Genomic DNA, 7,774 nt, shown 5'->3' with positions numbered 1-7,774 from the left:
CTTCCCTCATTCTCCTTCTTCTGCTACTTTAGCACCTACAAGTTACCTAACCTTTTGGGTCCGCAAATCGACTTTGAATTTATGTCCATATCTTCCTACTCTACTGCTTCCTTTATATGCAATTTATTTATGTGTCCCCCTCACTAGATTCTAGGCCTCGAGTTCAGGAATTATGTCTACTAATTCTTTTGTACTCTCCCAAGCACTTAGTACAATACTCTGTACAGAGAAAGTGCTAAACACTACTAACATTCTTGCTTCAGAGACGGAGGAAGATGGAGAGAAAGATGGACAGGGAAAGGAGAGAAGAGCTTTCATCTCACAGAATTTCTGAGGGTAATTATTTTGAGTGCAAATTGCTTCTGTTGCATTTTTTTTAATCATCTTTTTTTTTTCAGAACTAAAAATGGCCAGAGGAGTAATGTGGTTCATCAGATCTATTAGGGGCATGGTAAGAGTAAGCAACTTAATGTTTCAGGTGATTTGATACTCTCATTTGAAAGATGAAAAATTGTTGAAGTGTATTTATTTTTAATTATTATTATTTTGTGATGCACAGCTCATAATGTCACACTTTAAAAAATCCTAAACTGAGAAAAATTAATAATGTTTCTGAAGGAACCTGGTGCAGAAAATAAGATTTCCAGCCAAAAGGAGATCCCAGATGCACTCTTGTGGATCTCTAGGGAAAACAAGGGGCAGAGAGGCAGTTCTTCAAAGGAAAAATACCCTTTAAGTATGAGGTCTCAAAAAGGTCAGACCAATCCAGATTATCTCTGATGGTGGTCTCACGGTTAAGATAGCTTTATATTAACTCCAACCCTAATCCTGTAGAGGCAGACACTCACAGACTTCAAGAAGAGCTGCATGTAGGTGGTTAAGGAAAGGTTTTTACCCCTGAGAATGTAGGAGAGATTCCCTGAGGACCAGCAAAATTGATCTCACTTAAATTTGGCCCATAAAGACCTATGAGACAAACTCAAGGATGTTTTCTGCTTTTAAGTTAGAAGAAATAATAAGTTGGTTGCCCAATCCCCACTCCTTACCTTCTTCTCTCACAGAAATGCTGGATCTCCATTGCCTGAGTTTCAAGCCACACAATAAAACAGAGTTTCTGTTCAAATCAGGACTAGAGATCAAAATGTGAGTCAGGTAAGCTGACATTTAGGATGGCCAAGAAAAATAATAATAATAAAGTGGACCTACAGATGCAGATGACATCATACGTGACACACTAGCACCGAGCCTAATTTGGGTGCTGCCCTCTGGCTTCTCTCTCCTGCAGCTAAGGTGGAAGGGAGCAAATCCACCCCCACATATGGGCTCAGAAGAACTGGAGGAATGGCCATTCTGAGGGCTCTGTTCTCCCTCATTACTTCCCTTTCACTTTTACCAACATTTAAATCCAGAATACATAATTCAGTTCCAGAGGAAATAGGATTAAATGAACATGAGAGATTTGGGTTGAACATAAGGAGAAACCTTCTGTCTCTCAGGGTGATAAAACCCTGAAGAGGTCATGTAAGGAAATCACAGACTCTCTATTCCCAGGAGATATTGAATAACAACAATAATAATAATATCACTGCGGTACTTGTAAAAAGTTTATTAGGTGTCGAGCACAGTACTAAGCCCTGGGCTAGATCCAAAATAATCGGATAGCAACTCTCCCTGTTAAAGGAAAGAGAAGATGACCTGGCCTAGACAGGATAATCACTAATGTTGAAATGAAGAGAACTGAACTACACCCTTCAAGGCCACTTACACTTCTAGGATATGATGATTGCTTGATGAGAAGGTCAAAGGCTACATGTTATTTCCCCTTGTTATTTTCTTAGAACACGATGCTTAGATTTGGACTCCAAAACTAATAGGATAACTTGGAGCAACCCAGAAAAGAGAATCAAAAGTGATGAGGAAAATGGCTTCTAAAAAACTCAAAAAACAAAACCAAAAAAAAAACCATAGGACGTTTTTGACATTAAGGATGGTGCAATTGGCTGTGCACTGGCTAATCTTCACACACAGGACTTCTTTGCATTCGGCATATAGATATTTAGTGTGCCTAAGAGTAGATGAAAAAATGAATTCAGCTGTCTAAAATCCATGTTAAAAACTAGTCAGTCATAATTTGTGAGAGTTGAAGCATACGCAAGAACAACTGAGGGGCTCTCCAGAATGTCTCCCCACTGCTCAAGAACTTCAAATGATTGCCCATCCAACTCCAAATTGAGCAGAAATTCCTGACCATTGACTTTACTTGGTTCCTGGAGACTGAAACTCCTTCCAAGCCCAGTCTGCCAGGTCACAGCCTCACCATCTTCAAAGTCCTTCTTAAATCCCAGCTCCTCCAAAGAGTCTTCCAGATCAATTTACATCTCCTAAATCACATCAGCCCAATGGCTACCTGAGCTAATTTAGCACTATATGTATTGTATGCATAATCTCAGCCCTCATTTACTTATGATTATTTGTACATTAATTTAACTACTTCATCCTGATATAAATTCATTCAATCATATTTTTCATTCAATCATATTGAGTGCTTACGGTGTGCAGAGCACTATAATAAGCAGTTGGGAAGTACAATTCATCAATAGAGACAATCCCCGCCCACAACCGGCTCACAGTCTATAAATACTACCTGTTACATTTCTTTGTAATCCTTCCATTGATCTATCATTTTTGCTTGTCCTCTAATAGATTGTCAGGTCCTTGAGGGCAGGAATGTGTGTCTGCTGTGACTGCATTATTCAATGGCATTTCCAGAATTCTCATTCTTTGCAAAGACTGTACTAAGTGCTTGAGAGAGTACATTAGAGCAAGTAGACACAGTCCTTACTTCAAGGAGTTTACAACCTAGTACATTTTATTGGTAGGTCTCACCTTTAACTAGAAAAATCATCTGCTCAGTGACTTATTCCAGAGCTGTTATTTCTTATAAGTATTTAGTACAGCACACTGTCCTTAGTAAATACCCAATGAATTCCATTAACAAACTGATCCTGGCCAGAATGGTATTGATTTGAAAATCCCTTGCACTGCTCCCAACACGGTTAAACCTAGCCCTTCTTGAGCATTCCCATTCCAATCTGGAACCCCAACATTCCAGTAAACTGGAATCACTGCCTCTTTCCACATTTCATTGAATTTAAACCACTCACCATCCCATTTTGGGTAGGAGTTAGGTGTGGGGAAGGAGAAGGTTGATTCTGAACCAATTAAGATGAAACTGGAAAAAAAATCCAAATTGATTATCGTTCCACTCTCCTGAATCACATGTTCTCTCTAGGGTGTAAGTCCCTTGTGGTCAGGGATTGACTCTCTTTATTGCTGTATTGTACTTTCCAAGTGCTTAGTACAGTGCTTTGCACACAACAAGTGCTCAATAAATTTGACTGCATGAATGAATGCCCTCTAAGAGAGAAGTCTTCCTAAGTACAGAGGAAAGGAAAGAAAAGTATATGGAGAGCTTTTTCTTCCATTGATATAGTATTTAGTTCTAAACCTCTTTCTACATAATCAATGCCCACTTTCACCCATTTGAACCTAATGGAGTTTTTTTTCCCCCTAAGGTAGCCGTGTGTGTGTGTGTGTGTGTGTGTGTGTGTGTGTGTGTGTGTGTGTGTGTGTGTGTGTGTGGATTTAGGTTTGTTATTTAGTAAGTAGCCATCCACATTCTATGCCTTGGAGCTGTGTGTTTTACCAGTAACTCTCAACTTTAACTAGATTGTCACCCCCTTGGTGACTCATTCCAGGACTATTATTTCTTTTCTCAGGTTCATTAAAGCTGCAAACAGAAACACCAGCTGGAGATAGCAATCTAGAGGTAGGTGGCAGGTCGGGCTGCTTAGTACTATTCACTCCCAGGGTTTCTGTGGTGAAGGAAAAAAAGGAATCCCCTTTCCCAAGGCCAACAGACAGATCTCCCCAGTTCTTCTCCATGGCAATTAAAATTGGCCAAAGACAGATCTTTCCTGGTTTAAGGCCCAGTCATTCTAGGCTCGAGTAGCTAGACACATAAAGAGTGGGATTTATTTAGTGTTTACTGTGTGAAAAGCACTGTACTGAGAGCTTGTGAGAGTACAATGTGAAACAGTTGGTAGACACAACCCCTGCTCTAGGTGTTACAATCTAGATGGTTACTCTAAGGTAGTGGTTAATATCCATAGACGGTGGTTCTATCCTTCTTTGCCATCAAGGCAATCTGGTCTTTAAAACTTTATAGGGGTTTTTCACCTTCCCAAAGACAGACATAAAAATATTTACACCTACTGGAATCAGCCTCATTAAATATACTATTTAATATTCATAAATACACAAGGGCTAAGGATGAGCATATTTAGATAAGAGCTAGAAGCTAAATGGTCAGTATTGCTGAACATTTAGGAATCTCAAGGGAGAAAACAGTTTAGGTACTGGCTCATATGCAGCCCTTGGTAGACTCCAGTCTCTATTCAGGAACCAATTTGACAAGAGCAGCAGTGTGGCCTAGTTGACGGAGCACGGGCCTAGGAGTCAAAAGGACCTGAGTTCTAATCCCTCCCCTACCACTGATCTGCTTTGTGACCTTGGGAAAGTTACTTCTCTGCGCCTCGGTTCTCTCCTCTGTAAAATGGGGATTCAGACTGTGAGTCCTATGTTGGACAAGGGCTGTCCCCAACTGGATTACCTTGTATCTACCCCAGCGCTTAATACAACACCTGGGATGTAGTAAACACTTAAATACCACAAAAAAAAACAAACAAAAACAGTAAATGAAAACCCTCAGCTGATTCTAAGACTTAAGCAAGCTTTATTCTAAGACTTACGCAAGTTGATATTTGTGCGATATCTGCTTTAAGGTCAACAGGCAAACACCTTGTAGATACGTCTTGGGATTTCACTTTGACGTGACTACTGCTACATTTAGTTTCCTAAACATTGGTTCTACTACGGCCTTCCCTCTCTTGGTACTTCAGGGCTGTGCTCTGCTATATTGTACTCTCCCAAGCCCTTAGTACAGTGCTCTGCATGCAATAAGCATTTAGTAAATATCATTGATTGATTAGCAAGGGGACGACCTAAAATATAGCTACCACTATTCTGAATGACAAGAGACCAAAGGGTTTCAAGAAGCCTAGAGAAACTTTATAATCCTAGGAGGGTGCATAACACAACAGGGGAAATCCCTTCTGACCTCATTCAATTTCTTAATAATTGACCACATTGGGTCTGGTGTCCTTGAGTTAGAGTATTGTTTCAAAAAGCCATGATATCCCAGTAACCAAAACTTCAATGGAGTGTAAAATTCTGAAGCTGAAACTCAAGAGAGGAAGCCATTTAAAAAGGAGCTAATCAAAATTGGAGGGGAGGCATTCGCTCAGACAAACAGGACTCTGGGATAAGGAGCTAGCTCTTGACCACGAGAAACCTTGATAAGTCACTCATTTTTCTTTTCGTTCATCTCCGTATCTGGAAGGAAGAACAAACCACTACTTCTGTGTCGTTGCTGCTGCTATTGCAGAAGAACTTGGAGATGCTGCAAAATTGAAACAATTTAACCTGAGAATCTCCAACTAATTAATTGGCTTACACTTACACTCACACAAAGTAATAGTAATGACATTCTTAAAGCCACAAAGAGCCAGCTCTACTAACCAAAATGCCAGCTCTTCCCAACTTTAGATGGTAAATAGGACCTTAAAGCAGCAATTACAAAAAGAAACCAGTGGGTAATTGACCGGTTATTAAAGCTAATTCTTTACCTGTTTTACCGAATAGAGCAGACCTGCTGCTTACAGCGGCTCCATTTAAAATATTTCTGAAACCACAATGTACAATAAATTAATGTTTGTTGCAGTTCTGGATTTGGTTTAAATTGTTGGAACTTGGAGTTTACATTTCATGTGGAGAGCCAATTGGATTTGCCACTGAGGTTTGCAGGAAGCAAGCCATAAGCCTCATTTCATTCATTCTGAAATCTGAATGGAAATTAAGGGTAAACTCCCCTTCGTTGTTGTAGTAGGATAGCTGGCTTTCTTAAATGATAGTTGCTTGTTATTGCTTTCACATATCTTGAAGTCGGTAAGGCCTCATGCCCCTCTTTGTGAACTGAGACATGATTCATAGTTCTGAGGTATTCAGAGATAGACATTCAATTCTTAGAAATTAATGTTCATTTGTGGAAGAAGATGTTTAGGCATCAAACCGAGATTGGTGCTGACTGCAGAACTCTGAACACTAGCTGCACAGGCATTTTAAAGAGTAAGAGTTGCCCATGGGTGAGCAGGAGACTAGGCAGCAATAGCTAAAATGCAAAAATCAGGAACAATGGAAAACCATTGCCTGGGGGTAAAATCCAGAGCTTAGAGTACCGGGAAGCAGCATCCAGGGTGTTTGCTGTATTTCAAGAGGAAAGGGGTAAGGTATTACCCCTGCTTCAACCCCAAATTCCCGCTTTCAAATCACTCCCCCAGAAGCCACTCCTAACCTCTCATCTCCTTACTCTATCTTCCCTTCCTTCTTCATCACCAAGGCGCTTTTGTTCACCCTCGAAACTGTAAATCTGTTGTGGGCAGGGAATGGGTCTGCTTATTGTTGTACTCTCCCAAGCGCTTAGTACAGTGCTCTGCATACAGTAAGCAGTCAATAAATACGATTCAATGAATACTCCCAAGCACTTTAATATCCACCCCAACCCCACCTCTTAGACCACTTAATGTTCACCTTATACTCTGTTATCCCTGTCTGTAGTTTTAATTTACTGTCCTCTCTCCAATTAGATTGTAAGGTCCTTGTGGGCATCATGCCTACCAACTGGATCATTCTCACCCGGGTGCTTAGTACCTTGCTCTAGTCAGAGTAAGTATCCAATGCCATTGATTGATACAATATGGTTAACACAGTGACCACTCTAACCAAACCATTCAGTTTATTGGATTGGATTACGACCCTAGAATTTGAGAAGCAACAGAAACGACTATCTAGAGATTTATTTAGTGGTGTTGTGGGCAAGTTGAAGAGGCTTCAATTGACTAAGTCTTGGAGACAATGGAAACTTTGGCAGTAGCATAATCTTGAGGGGTTGAGGGAAGTTCCTTGAGCAGATCTTGGTGTGGACCTCAGGTTTTGGATTAATACCTACTTGGGATGAGATTCCAGAGATGGCTCATTTTTGAAAATAGTCAAAACCTCTGTACTTCCACAAACTCAGTCCATCTCCAGAAGCAACCCTGTGGAGCTGGTCTTTTCAACACTCTGGTCACAATGCACCGGCCTGAGAGTCAGAAGGACTTGCGTTCTAATCCTGGCTCTGCAACATAATAATTATGGTATTTATTAAGTGCTTACTATGTGCCAGGCACTGTATTAAGCACTGGGGTGGTTACAAGCAAATTGGGTTGGACATGGTTCCTGTCCCACATAGGGCTCACCAACTCAATGCCCATTTTGCAGATGAGGTAACTGAAATGCAGAGAAGAGAAGTGACTTGTCCAAGGTCACACAGCAGACAAGTGGTGGAGCTGGGATTAGAACCCATGACTTCATGACTCCCGGGCCCATGCTCTATTCCACTACACCATGCTGTTTCTCATGTCTGCTGTGTGACCTTGGCTAAGTCACAACTTCTCTGTGCCTCAATTACCTCATCTGCAAAAAAAATGGGGATAAGAGTGTGAGCCTTAAGTGGGGCAGGGACTGTGTCCAACTTGATTCATCTGCCCCAACTCTCGGCACATAGTAAGCACTTAATAAGTACCATTATTATTACTACTACTAGAACAAAAGGAAA

At 40.8% G+C, this 7,774-nt stretch overlaps 1 long non-coding RNA gene across 1 annotated transcript; it reads left to right on the top strand.

The window, feature by feature from the left end:
• The first annotated feature begins 396 nt into the window (after positions 1-396).
• On the top strand, positions 397-3,829 carry LOC119920773. Its single transcript, XR_005448431.1, has 3 exons — positions 397-451; positions 1,062-1,152; positions 3,780-3,829. It is a non-coding gene; the product is annotated as an uncharacterized LOC119920773 (long non-coding RNA).
• Positions 3,830-7,774: the final 3,945 nt, after the last annotated feature.

Source organism: Tachyglossus aculeatus (assembly GCF_015852505.1).
Source record: "Tachyglossus aculeatus isolate mTacAcu1 chromosome 12 unlocalized genomic scaffold, mTacAcu1.pri SUPER_6_unloc_1, whole genome shotgun sequence".
In the NCBI taxonomy this organism is placed as follows: domain Eukaryota; kingdom Metazoa; phylum Chordata; class Mammalia; order Monotremata; family Tachyglossidae; genus Tachyglossus; species Tachyglossus aculeatus.
This window is presented reverse-complemented; position numbering and strand designations above follow the sequence as displayed.